Genomic DNA, 13,797 nt, shown 5'->3' with positions numbered 1-13,797 from the left:
AATCTTACTGAATAGTGAAAGGCCCGGATAATACTGATACTTTAAACGGCACTGAATTGGTAGTAAGGAAGGCAAACGCAATGTTAGCATTCGTTTTGAGAGGACTTAATAGAAAAACTGGGATGTAATGCTGAGGCGCAGTGTCAGCCCATATTTGGAGTATTGGCCCCATATCTGAGGAAGGATGTGCTGACTCTGGAGAGGGGCCAGAGGAGGCTTACTAGAATGATCCCAGGAATGAGTGGGTCAACATATGATAAGCGTTTGTCGGCACTGGGCCTGTACGCGCTGGAGTTTAGAAGTGGGACCTCGTTGAAACATACCGAATATTGAAAGGCCTGGATAGAGTGGATGTGGAGAGGATGTTTCCACTAGTGGGAGAGTCTAGGACCAGAGAGCACAACCTCAGAATTAAGGGACGTTCCTTTCGGAAGGAGATGAGGAGGAATTTCTTTAGTCAGGGGGTGGTGAATCTGTGGAACTCATCGCCACAGAAGGCCGTGGAGGCCAAGTCAGTGGATATTTTTAAGGCAGAGACAGATTTTTGATTAGTGTCAGGTGTCAGGGGTTATGGGGAGAAGGCAGGAGAATGGGGTTGGGAGGGAGAGTTAGATCAGCCATGATTGAATGGCGGAGTAGACTCGAAGGGCTGAATGGCCTAATTTTGCTCAGAGAACTTATGACTGTGAGCATAGAGGTGCAGAGAATAGAGGGATATGGATCCTACAGTTTAACTTGACAACTTGTTCAGCACAAACATCGTGGGCCGAAGGGCCTGTTCCTGTCTTGTACTGTTCTATGTTCTATGTTAAAATGTAGAAAGGTTCGATCACACTGTTAATAATTGGGTTAAATGCGTTACCGGACAATAGGTGTAGTAGGCCATTCGGCCCTTCGAGCCAGCACTGCCATTCAATGTGATCAGCCATGATCACATTGAATGGCAATGCTGGTTCGAAGGGCCGAATGGCCTAATCCCGCACCTATTATCTATTGTCTATTGATCATGGCTGATCATCCCCAATCAGTACCCCGTTCCTGCCTTCTCCCCATATCCCCTGACTCCGCTATCTTCAAGAGCCCTATCTAGCTCTCTCCTGAAAGTATCCAGAGAACCAGCCTCCACCACCTTCTGAGGCAGAGAATTCCACAGACTCACCACTCTCTGTGTGAAAAAGTGTTTCCTCGTCTCCGTTCTAAATGGCTTACTCCTTGTTCTCCTTATTCTCACGAAAGCAACAACTTTTACATTCCTTGGAATGCCGGGTTGCAATGACAAATTGCAAACAGATTCGACATTTATGGTGGAAATGATGTGAAACTATGTACGTGGCCCAAGGAGATGTTGCCAGTTGGGAACTGGCAGCAATGCAGTCGATCAGGAGATGCTGTATACAAGTTCACCAGAGGAATAGATCGGGTAGACGCACAGAGTCTCTCCCCCACAGTAGGGGGCAATCTGGAGAGGGGACGGAGAAGATTTACAAAGATTTCCAAGGTTAATTCCCGGGATGGCGGGACTGTCGTATGCGGAGAGAATGGAGCAGCTGGGCTTGTACACTCTGGAGTTTAGAAGGATGAGAGGATATCTCATTGAAACATATAAGATTGTTAAGGGTTTGGACACGCTAGAGGCAGGAAACATGTTCCTGATGTCCAGAACCAGGGGCCACAGTTTTATGCCCCTGTCCCATTTAGGAAACCTGAACGGAAACCTCTGGAGACTTTGTGCCCCACCCAAGGTTTCCGTGCGGTTCCCGGAGGTTGCAGGTGGTTGCCGGAGGTTGCAGGTAGTGGAAGCAGGTATGGAGACTGACAAAAACCTCCGGGAACCGCACGGAAACCTTGGGTGAGGCGCAAAGTCTCCAGAGGTTTCCGTTCAGGTTTCCTAAGTGGGACAGGGGCATAAGAATAAGGAGTAAGCCATTTAGAACGGAGACGAGGAAACACTTTTTCTCACAGAGAGTGGTGAGTCTGTGGCATTCTCGGCCTCAGAAGGTGGTGGAGGCCGGTTCTCTGGATGCTTTCAAGAGAGAGCTAGATAGGGCTCTTAAAGATAGCGGAGTCAGGGTATATGGGGAGAAGGCAGGAACGGGGTACTGATTGGGGGTGATCAGCCATGATCACATTGAATGGCGGTGCTGGCTCGAAGGGCCGAATGGACTACTCTTGCACCTATTGTCTAAGATGTTGCCTGGACTCAAAGGCCCTCAGCTACAGGGAGTGATTGAGTAGGCTGGCACCCTATTACATGGAGCGCAGGAGGATGAGGGGTGATCTTATAGAGGCGTTCAAAATCATGAGAGGAATAGATCGGGTAGACGCACAGAGTCTCTTGCCCAGAGTAGGGGAATTGAGGACCAGAGGACATAGGTTCAAGGTGAAGGGGAAAAGATTTCATTGAAATCTGAGGGGTAACGTTTTTCACATAAAGGGTGGTGGGTGTATGGAATGAGCTGGCAGAGGAGATAGTTGGAACTATCGCAAAGTTTAAGAAACATTTAGACAGGTACATGGATGGGACAGGTTTGGAGGGATTTGGGCCAAGCGCGGGCTGGTGGGACTGGTGTAGATGGGGCACGTTTGCTGGTGTGGGCAAGTTGGGCCGCTGTAGTACTCTGTGACTCTATGCTCCGTGAAATCTATGCTGTTATACTACAATTGTTGCACTCCCTTCATAAGTTCATAAGTCATTGTAAGTATGCATCGTTTAGTTTAGAGATACCTTGTGGAAACAGGCCCTTCGGCCCACCAGGTCCACACCTGCCAGTGTTTAAGAGGGAACTGCAGATGCTGGAGAATCGAAGGTTACACAAAAAAGCTGGAGACACTCAGCGGGTGCAGCAGCATCTATGGAGCGAAGGAAATAGGCAACGTTTCGGGCCGAAACCCTTCTTCAGACTGATCGGGGGCGGGGGTGGGCGGGGACAAGAAAGGGAAAAGGAGGAGGAGCCCGAAGGCTGGGGGATGGGAGGAGACAGCAGGGGGGCTGAGGGAGGGAGGAAGGGGAGGTTGGGCGATCGTTTCGCCGAACACCTCCGCTCGGTCCGCAATAACCAAGCTGACCTCCCGGTGGCTCAGCACTTCAACTCCCCCTCCCACTCCGTCTCCGACCTCTCTGTCCTGGGTCTCCTCCATGGCCACAGCGAGCAGCACCGGAAATTGGAGGAACAGCACCTCATATTCGGCTTGGGGAGTCTGCATCCCGGGGGCATGAACATCGAATTCTCCCAATTTTGTTATTCCTTGCTGTCTCCTCCCCTTCCTCAGTCCCCCTGCTGTCTCCTCCCATCCCCCAGCCTTCGGGCTCCTCCTCCTTTTCCCTTTCTTGTCCCCGCCCACCCCCGCCCCCGATCAGTCTGAAGAAGGGTTTCGGCCCGAAACGTTGCCTATTTCATTCGCTCCATAGATGCTGCTGCACCCGCTGAGTTTCTCCAGCTTTTTTGTGTAACCCACACCTGCCAGTGATCACTTTACACTAGCAGCACTTACACACAAAGGACAATTTACAATGTTTATCCAAGCCAAATTAACCTACAAACCCACATGCCTTTAGAGTGTGGGAAGAAACCGGAGCACCCGGAGAAAACAGACGCAGTTCGCGGTGACAGAACCCGTAGCCAGGAATGAACCCGGCTCTCTGGCGCTGTGAGGCAGCAACTCTACCGCTGCGCCACTGTGCTCCCCTTAGTTTAATTTAGTTTAAAAATGCCTATCATCGTACCTCGGTACATGTGATAATAAACAGTGTTAGAGTTGCTGCCTCACGGCGCCAGAGTCCTAGGTTCAATCCTGACTACGGGTGCTGTCTGTATGGAGTTTGTACCTTCTCCCCGTGACCTGTGTGGGTTTTCTCCGAGATCTTCGGTTTCCTCCCACACTCCAAAGACGTGCAGGTTTGTAGGTTACTTGGCTTGGCATGAATTTAAATTTGTCCCCAGTGTGTGTAGGACGGTGCTAGTGTGCGGGGATCGCTGTTCGGCGCGGACTCGGTGGGCCGAAGGACCTGTTTCTGCGCTGTATCTCCAAACTAAACTAAACCAAGGTTGATGGGAAGCATCACTTCCAAACAAAGTGAAAGCGCTCCGTCAAAGTCGAAGATAGACACAATATGCTGGAGTAACTCAGCGGAGACAGGCAGCATCTCTGGAGAGAAGGAATGGGTGACGTTTCAGGTCGAGACCCTTCCTCGGACTGATGTGAGGGGAGAGGGAGATATATAGATTAGGTTTCAAAGGTCTTTTATTGTCACATGTACCAATTAAGGTACACTGATATGCGAATTTCCATACAGCCAGACAAAAAAAAAGCAACCTGAGACACAACTACATAAAAGTGAACATAAACATCCAATAGATCATTGTTAGTCGGGATAGTCACAAAAAGCTGGAGTAACATAGAAACATAGACAATAGGTGCAGGAGCAGGCCATTCGGCCCTTCAAGCCTGCACCGCCATTCAATATGATCATGGCTGATCATACAACTCAGTATCCTGTACCTGCCTTCTCTCCATACCCCCTGATCCCTTTAGCCACAGGGGCCACATCTAACTCCCTCTTAAATATAGCCAATGAACTGGCTTCAACTACCTTCTGTGGCAGAGAATTCCACAAATTCACCACTGTGTGAAAAATGTTTTTCTCATCTCGGTCCTAAAAGATTTCCCCCTTATCCTTAAACTGTGACCCCTTGTTCTGGACTTCCCCAACATCGTGACCCCTTACTCTGAAGAATAATCTCGACCCGAAACATCACCCATTCCTTCACCAGAGATGCTGCCCATCCAGCTGAGTTACTCCAGCATTTTGCGTCAATCTTCGGTTTAAACCAGCATCTGCAGTTCATTCCCGGACATTGTTAGCAGGGAGTTAGTTACTTTTTCTAATCTCTTGTTTGTTTAAAGCAAACAGAGATAGCCAGAGACAGCCAGACTGGTGGGAGAACTGGGAAGGGAGAAGAGATGGAGAGAGAGGGAAAGCAAGGGTTACTAGAAGTTAGAGATGTCAATGTTCATACCGCCGGGGCCTAGATTGATTTATTCACTCTCATGACGTGACTATAAGACCATTCTCTGCTCAAAACGGCAGTGTTTCTCTTTGTTTTCATTTAAAAAAAAGCTTCTGGCAATACTGCTGCTGTTCTTTGTTGCTGTCTGGGATTTCTGCTTCTCTCTGAGGCTGCATTTGCATGTTAATTTGCTGATCTTGGAAGTTTTCTCTGAGAAAGTCCTCATTCTCCCAAGTGTCCACGGGTTTTAGAATTGGCTGCGGCGTAGTTTCTTTGTTTAGCCTTGCTGAAAGCATCGCCAAATCTCCTTAGATGGACACGAGATGCTGGAGTAACTCAGCGGGACAGGCAGTATCTCTGGAGAGAATAGACAATAGACAATAGGTGCAGGATTAGGCCATTCGGCCCTTCGAGCCCGCACCGCGATCATGGTTGATCATCCCCAATCAGTACCCCGTTCCTGCCTTCTCCCCATATCCCCTGACTCCGCTATCTTTAAGAGCCCTATCTAGCTCTCTCTTGAAAGTATCCAGAGAACCGGCCTCCACCCACCTCTGAGGCAGAGAATTCCACAGACTCACAACTCTCTGTGTGAAAAAGTGTTTCCTCGTCTCCGTTCTAAATGGCTTACTCCTTATTCTTAAACTGTGGCCCCTGGTTCTGGACTCCCTCAACATCGGGAGCGAGTTTCCTGCCTCTAGCGTGTCCAAGCCCTTAAGAATTTTATATGTTTCAATAAGATTCTTAAACTGTGCCCCTGGTTCTGGAACAGAAGGAATGGGTGATGTTTCATAGAAACATTAAAAAAAATAGGTGCAGCAGGAGGCCATTCGGCCCTTCGAGCCAGCACCGCCATTCAATGTGATCATACAGAATCAGTACCCTGTCCCTGCTTTCTCCCCATATCCCTAGATTCCATTAGCACTAAGACCTATATCGAACTGACTCTTGAAAACTGTAGTTTCGGTTCGAGACCCTTCTTCAGACTGACCCCCTGCAGTCCTTTCCTTCTCTCCGCTCCTAAACTGCTAGGCTAAGAATAAAAGGACGTTCCTTTAGAAAGGAGATGAGGAGGAATTTCTTCAGCCAGAGGGTGGTGAATCTGTGGGATTCTTTGCCACAGACGGCGGTGGAGGCCAAATCAGTGGATTGACTTTCTTGATTAGTACGAGTGTCAGGGGTTATGGGGAAAAGGCAGGAGAATGGAGTTGCGAGGGAGAGATAGATCAGCCATGATTGAATGGCAGAGTAGACTTGATGGGTCGAATGGCCTAATTTTTCTCTAATCACATGAACTTAAGAACAGAAAGGGACTGTGCCTGAGCACTTACTGTCTGCCAAGGCCTGCTGGATCTCATTGGTCTTTATTGTATTGTTTAACGTGAAATTCTTTTAAGCGTATATTTTTTTGTTGTTTTTTTTAGTTTTAGAGATACAGCGTGGAAACAGGCTCCACGGCAGGCTGCACCGACCAGCGATACCCCCACACACTAACACAAGCCCTTGGAGGAAGGACATTCTTGCTATTGAGGGAGTGCAGCGTAGGTTTACAAGGTTAATTCCCGGGATGGCGGGACTGTCATATGCTGAGAGAATGGAGCGGCTAGGCTTGTACACACTGGAGTTTAGAAGGATGAGAGGGCATCTTATTGAAACATATAAGATTGTTAAGGGTTTGGACACGCTAGAGGCAGGAAACATGTTCCCGATGTTGGGGGAGTCCAGAACCAGGGGCCACAGTTTAAGAATAAGGGATAAGCCATTTAGAACGGATATGAGGAAACACTTTTTCTCACAGAGAGTTGTGAGTCTGTGTAATTCTCTGCCTCAGAGTGTGGTGGAGGCCGTTTCTCTGGATACCTTCACGAAAGAGCTAGATAGGGCTCTTAAAGATAGCGGGGGATATGGGGAGAAGGCAGGAACGGGGTACTGATTGTGGATGATCAGCCATGATCACATTGAATGGCGGTGCTGGCTCGAAGGGCCGAATGGCCTACTCCTGCACCTATTGTCTTTTGAGTGTGGAAGGAAAGCGGAGCACCCGGAGAAAACCCATGCAGGTCACGGGGAGAAGGTAGAAACTCCGTAGGGACAGCACCTGTAGTAGGGATCGCACCCGTAGGACTCTGAACCTACTAACCCGTAAAACTCTGCTGCAGCACGGAATACAGCACTGAAGCAGGCTCTTCCACTCACTGATTCCACGCCGGCCAGCAATCACCCCGTACACTGACACTAGCCTAGACACACCGGGGACAATTTACTAATTTTACCGAGGCCAAATGACCTACAAACCCGCACGTCTTTGGAGTGTGGGAGGAAACCTGAGCACCCAGAGAAAACCCACGCAGGTCACGGGGAGAACGTACAAACTCCGTGCAGACAGCACCCGTGGTCAGGATTGAACCTGGGTCTCCGGCGCTGTGAGGCAGCAACTCTACCCCACTAGGGACAATTTACAGAAGCCAATTAACCTACAAACCGAAGACAGACACGAAAAGCTGGAGTAACTCAGCGGGACAGGCAGCATCTCTGTGGAGAAGGAATGGGTGATGTTTCGAGTCGAGACTGGTTAGGGATAAGGGAAACGAGAGATACGGACGGTGATGTGGAGAGATAAAGAACAATGAATGAAAGATATGCAAAAAACTAATGATGATAAAGGAAACGGGCTGTTGGGTGAAAATGAGAAACTAGTGCGACTTGGGTGGGGGTGGGATAGAGAGAGAGGGAATGCCGGGGCTGCCTAAAATTGGAGAAATCAATATTCATACCACTGGGCTGTAAGCTGCCCAAGCCTAATATGAGATGCTGTTCCTCCAATTTGTGTTTAACTTCACTCTGACAATGGAGGAGGCCCAGGACAGAAAGGTCAGTGTGGGAATGGGAAGGGGAATTAAAGTGTCCGGCAACCGGGAGACCAGGTTGGTTCAGGCGGGCTGAGCGAAGGTGTTCCGTGAGACGATCGCCCAGTCTGCGTTTGGTCTCGCCGATGTATAAGGGTCCACATCTTGCAGTATGCAGCGGATGCAGTAGATGAGGTTGGAGCAGGTGCAAGTCAACCTACTAACCCATATGTGGTTGGAGTGTGGGAGGAAAGCAGGGTGGCACAGACCCAGTGTTGATTGTCGGGAAGAACCTGTTCTTCAACCTGGAGGTCATGGTTTTCAGGCTCCTGTACCCAAAGATCTTATAGCGGAGCAAGATAGACCACTCCTTCTAAATGCAATGGGCTGACATGTAGTACGCAACAGAGCGGAACGTGGGCCTTTTTTTCATCCATTTCAGTAACCCGACCCAACCCGATCCAACCCGACCCGACTCGCAGTGTAATCAACGTTGCGGGGGAACAGTTTGAGTTAATAAATTATAATTCTGAAAATGTGAAGATTTTTCCTAAATAACTTTTATTTGTACGAGGATGTTTCCGTAACCGGCTTCCGTCTCCGCACAGTATCCAATGGGATCTTTGGTGCGGAGACGGAAGCCGGTTACGGAAATGGAGCCGAAAATTACCCATGAATCTGCCCATGACCGTACTGCGTCTTTTTCGTCGAGTGATCTATCTTGCTCACTGTAGGATCTTTGCCTGTACCTTCTTCCCCGATGGCTGGGGTGAGATGGGAGCGCGGCCAGTGTGGTGTGGGTTGGTAGCAATGACTCCGGAAGTTCTCCCTCTCTAAGTAATGCCTACCACGCATAGCCTTAAATATAACACACACAGTAATTTTGTAGGGTGTGTGCACATATAATTATATCTTTTGAATCGCCGTGTCATGTTTTTTTTTACATTGATTTTTTAAAAAACATTTTTGACATGATGAGAGGAATAGATTGGGTAGATGCACAGAGTAAAGGGCCTGTCCCAGTTTTGTGCCATTTGCACGTAATTTACGTCACGTCATTTACGTGTCACGATGCACGACGTGCACCTCGCGCCACACACGTGATGCGCGCATAGTTCGTGGCAACGTTTGGCAGTGACGCACGGTCGCGCACAGCGCCCCAGGATTTTGAGGTGTATAAAATCTTCGCACGCCAGGATCACATTGAATGGCGGTGCTGGCTCGAAGGGCCGAATGGCCTACTCCTGCACCTATTGTCTATTGTCTAGCGCCATGGGCGTGACGCGCAAATGACGTCCAAGTGGGACAGGCCCTTAAGGGAATCGAGGACCAGATGACATAAGTTTAAGGTGAAGGGGAAAAGATTTAATAGGAATCTGAGTGGGTAACTCTTTCACACAACGGGTGGTGGGTGTTGAGTGTTTTATTGTCATATGTCCCGGATGGGACAATTAAATTCTTACTTGCTGCAGCACAACACAATATGTGAATATGTAAACGTTGTATATAACGGGGGGAGAGAAAGAAAAAAAAGAAAATGTTCAATAAATAACAAATATTGCGCAATAATAATGTAGTCTTTTGCAGTTCAGACCTCAGAGCTTATTCGTTGTTGTGTTTAATAGCCTGATGGCTGTGGGGATGTAGCTATACCTGAACCTGGACGTTGCAGTCTTCAGACTCCTGTACCTTCTTCCTGATGGCAGTGGTGAGGTTAGCGTGTGGCCAGGATGGTGTGGGTCTTTGATGATACACTACAAACACTTTGAAGAGGGTCTTTGATGATACTGGCTGTCTTTTTGAGGCAGCAACTGCGATAGATCCCTTCGACGGTGGGGAGGTCAAAGCCGGTGATGGACTGGGCAGTGGTCACAACTTTTTGTAGTCTTTATACAGAACGAGCTGCCAGAGGAGGTAGTTGAGGCTGGGACCATCCCAATGTTTAAGAAACAGTTGGACAGGTACATGGATAGGACTGGTTTAGAGGGATATGCACCAAACACAGGCAGGTGGGACTAGTGTAGATGGGACAGAATGGCCGGTATGGGCAAGTTGGGCCGAAGGGCCTGTATATCTAAATTAAAGTAGAGTATTGCCATATCCAAGCACATAACCGATTAGCAAGTGAACAGATGTAGTCCACTGAGCACACTTGCAAGAGGCACCATTTCCAAAGTCCAATCCGTGCTCTGGTTGTTGTGAGCGGGGCCCGATCTAGGCGAGCCCCAGGCTTCCGCTGGGCCTCCAGTCGACGCCTTCCTTGGGGCATGCAGATCAACCGGTGAGCCTACGTCCCTCTCCTCGTCTGTCCAACTTGCCCCTAGTGTGTGTAGGATAGTGTTAGTGTACAGGGATCGCTGGTCAGCACCGACTTAGATATATTAAACGATTTAGAAGAAGGAATTAAACGTAAAATCTCCAAGTTTGCGGATGACGCAAAGCTGGGTGGCAGTGTGAGCTGCGAGGAGGATGCGATGAGGCTGCAGGGTGACTTGGATAGGTTGGCTGATCTATCTCTCCCTCCCAACCCCATTCTCCTGCCTTCACCCCGTACTAATCAAGACTCTATCTATCTCCCCCTTAAAAATATCCATTGACGGCCTCGATAGCCGTCTGTGGCAAAGAATTCCCCAGATTCACCATCCTCTGGCTAAAGAAATTCCTTCTCATCTCCATTCTGAAGGTATGTCCTTTGATTCTGAGGCTGTGGACTCTGGTCCTAGACTCTCCCATTAGTGGAAACATTCTCTCCACATCCACTCTATCCAGGCCTTTCACTCTTCGGTAAAGTTTCAATGAGGACTTCGTCATCCTTCTAAACTCCAGCGGGTAACGTTAGAACGCTCAATCCTGGGATAATTCTTGTAAACCTCCTCTGGACCCTCCTCTCCTGGCACGGTGGTGCAGCGGTAGAGTTGCTGCCTCACAGCACCAGAGACCCAGGTTCGATCCTGACCACAGGTGCCATCTGTAAGGAGCTTGTACGTTCTCCCCGTGACAGGCGTGGGTTGGTTTTCTCTGAGATCTTCGATTTTCCTTCCACACTCCAAAGACGCACATGTTTGTAGGTTAATTGGCTTGGTATAAATATAAATTGGCCCCAAGTGTGTGTGTGTGTGTGTGTGTGTGTGTAGGATGGTGCTAGTGTGCGGGGATCGCTGGTCGGCACGGACTAGGTGGGCCGAAGGGCCTGTTTCCGAGCTGTATCACTAAATCTAAAACCCCTCTCCCAACGCCAGCACATCCCTCCTCAGATACAAGGGCCCAAAACTGCGCCCTGTGCTCCAAAGATGGACACAAAAAGTCGGAGCGACTCAGCGGCTGGGACAGGCGGCAACTCTGGAGAGAAGGAACGGGTGACGCTTCGGGTCAAGACCCTTCTTTTGGGACTCGACCCGAAACGTCATTCATTCCTTCTCTCCAGAGATAATAGATAATGGATATTAGATGCAGGAGTAGGCCATTCGGCCCTTCGAGCCAGCACCGCCATTCAATGTGATCATGGCTGATCATCCCCAATCAGTACCCAGTACCTGCCTTCTCCCCATATCCCCTGACTCTGCCATCTTTAAGAGCCCGATCTAGCTCTCTCTTGAAAGCATCCAGAGAACCGGCCTCCACCGCCCTCTGAAGCAGAGAATTCCATAGACACAACTCTCTGTGTGAAAAAGTGTTTCTTCCTCTCCGTTCTAAATGGCTTACTCCTTATTACCCCTGGATGAAGGCCAATGTTTCAAAAGCCTTTTGACCACCTTATTTACCCCGCGACTCCACCTTCAAGGAACCATGCACCTGTACTCCTAGATCCCTCTGCTCTACAACACTACCCAGAGGCCGACCATTCACTGGGTAGATCCTGCCCTTGTTCGATGTCCCAAAATGCTACAGCTCGATGCCGCCCGTCCCGCTGGGTCACTCCAGCTTTTTGTGTCTATCCAGCATCTGCAGTTCTTTCCTGCACTTTGATCCAAATGCGGCCTAGCCTGAGTCAACAAGGAACGTCAGGCTCATAACATGGAATTATACGCAAAACCACAAAGCCAAGTCATCATCCCACAGCAATACAGCCCCGTCTCTGTGCCGAGGAGCAGCTTTATATCTGGAACACTTGGCAAATATTTGTCTGTATTTACTGTACGTTTGCGGAATGTGAAATTGCAAATGCGCCACACTTCACCACAGTAGTTTCACATAGTGCTGGAGTAACTCAGCGGGTCAGGCAGCATCTGTGGAGAACATGGATAGGTGACATTTCACAGAGTGCTGGAGTAACTCAGCGGGTCAGGCAGCATCTGTGGAGAACATGGATAGGTGACGTTTCACAGAGTGCTGGAGTAACTCAGCGGGTCAGGCAGCATCTGTGGAGAACATGGATAGGTGACATTTCACAGAGTGCTGGAGTACCTCAGCGGGTCAGGCAGCATCTGTGGAGAACATGGATAGGTGACGTTTCACAGAGTGCTGGAGTAACTCAGCGGGTCAGGCAGCATCTCTGGAGAACATGGATAGGTGACATTTCGGGTTGAGACCCTACTACAGTCCTCCAGAGATGCTGCCAGTCAATAAGACCATATTCATAAGTGATAGGAGCAGAATTAGGCCACTCGGCCCATCGTCTACTCCATCATTCAATCATGGCTGATCTAGCTCTCCTAACCCCATTCTCCTGCTTTCTCTGCCACAGAAGGTAGTTGAGGCCAGTTTATTGGCTATATTTAAGAGGGAGTTAGATGTGGCCCTTGTGGCTAAAGGGACCAGGGGGTATGGAGAGAAGGCATGTACAGGATACTGAGTTGGATGATCAGCCATGATCATATTGAATGGCGGTACAGGCTCGAAGGGCCGAATGGCCTACTCCTGCACCTAATTTCTACGTTTCTATGTTAACCCCTGACCCCCATAGTAATCAAGAATCTGTTCCTTCAGCACATTATGTTGTTGCTCAGGATTCTCCCCACTACTACAATCAGCCCGAAGAAGTGTCCCAACCCGAAACATCTCCTGTCTATAGAAACATGGTGCAGGAGTAGGCCATTCGGCGCTTCGATCCAGCACCGCCATTCAATGTGATCATGGCTGATCATCTACAATCAGTACCCCGTTCCTGCCTTCTCCCCATATCCCTTGATTCCTTTAGCCCTAAGAGCCAAATCTAACTCTCTCTTGAAAACATCCAGTGAATTGGCCTCCACTGCCTACTGTGGCACGTTGGCCTTCATTACAAGAGGAGTTGAGTATAGGAGCAAAGAGGTCCTTCTGCAGTTGTACAGGGCCCTAGTGAGACCACACCTGGAATATTGTGTGCAGTTTTGGTCTCCAAATTTGAGGAAGGACATTCTTGCTATTGAGGGAGTGCAGCGTAGGTTTACAAGGTTAATTCCCGGGATGGCGGGACTGTCATATGCTGAGAGAATGGAGCGGCTGGGCTTGTATACTCTGGAGTATAGAAGGATGAGAGGGGATCTTATTGAAACATATAAAATTATTAAGGGTTTGGACACGCTAGAGGCAGGAAGCATGTTCCCGATGTTGAGGGACTCCAGAACTAGGGGCCACAGTTTAAGAATAGGGGTAAGCCATTTAGAACGGGGACGAGGAAACACTTTTTCACACAGAGAGTTGTGGGTCTGTGGAATTCTCTGCTTCAGACGGCGGTGGAGGCGGGTTCCCAGAACTGAACACAATATTCAAAATGCGGCCTCACCAACATCTTATACAACTGCAACATGACCTCCCAACTTTTATACTCAATACTCTGACTGATGAAGGCCAATGTCAAAAGCCTTTTTGACCACCTTATCTACCTGCGACTCCACCTTCAAGGTGCCATGCACTTGAAGGGCTTCGGTGGGGGCGCTGCGAGTCGGCTGCCCTGTCAGCAGCATATCCGTTATTCAATCAATCATAGAAACATAGACAATAGGTGCAGGAGTAGGCCATTT

This window comes from Leucoraja erinacea, chromosome 2, assembly GCF_028641065.1.
Source record: "Leucoraja erinacea ecotype New England chromosome 2, Leri_hhj_1, whole genome shotgun sequence".
Lineage (NCBI taxonomy): Eukaryota > Metazoa > Chordata > Chondrichthyes > Rajiformes > Rajidae > Leucoraja > Leucoraja erinaceus.
The sequence above is the reverse complement of the archived record's forward strand: the minus strand, read 5'-3'. Positions refer to the sequence as shown.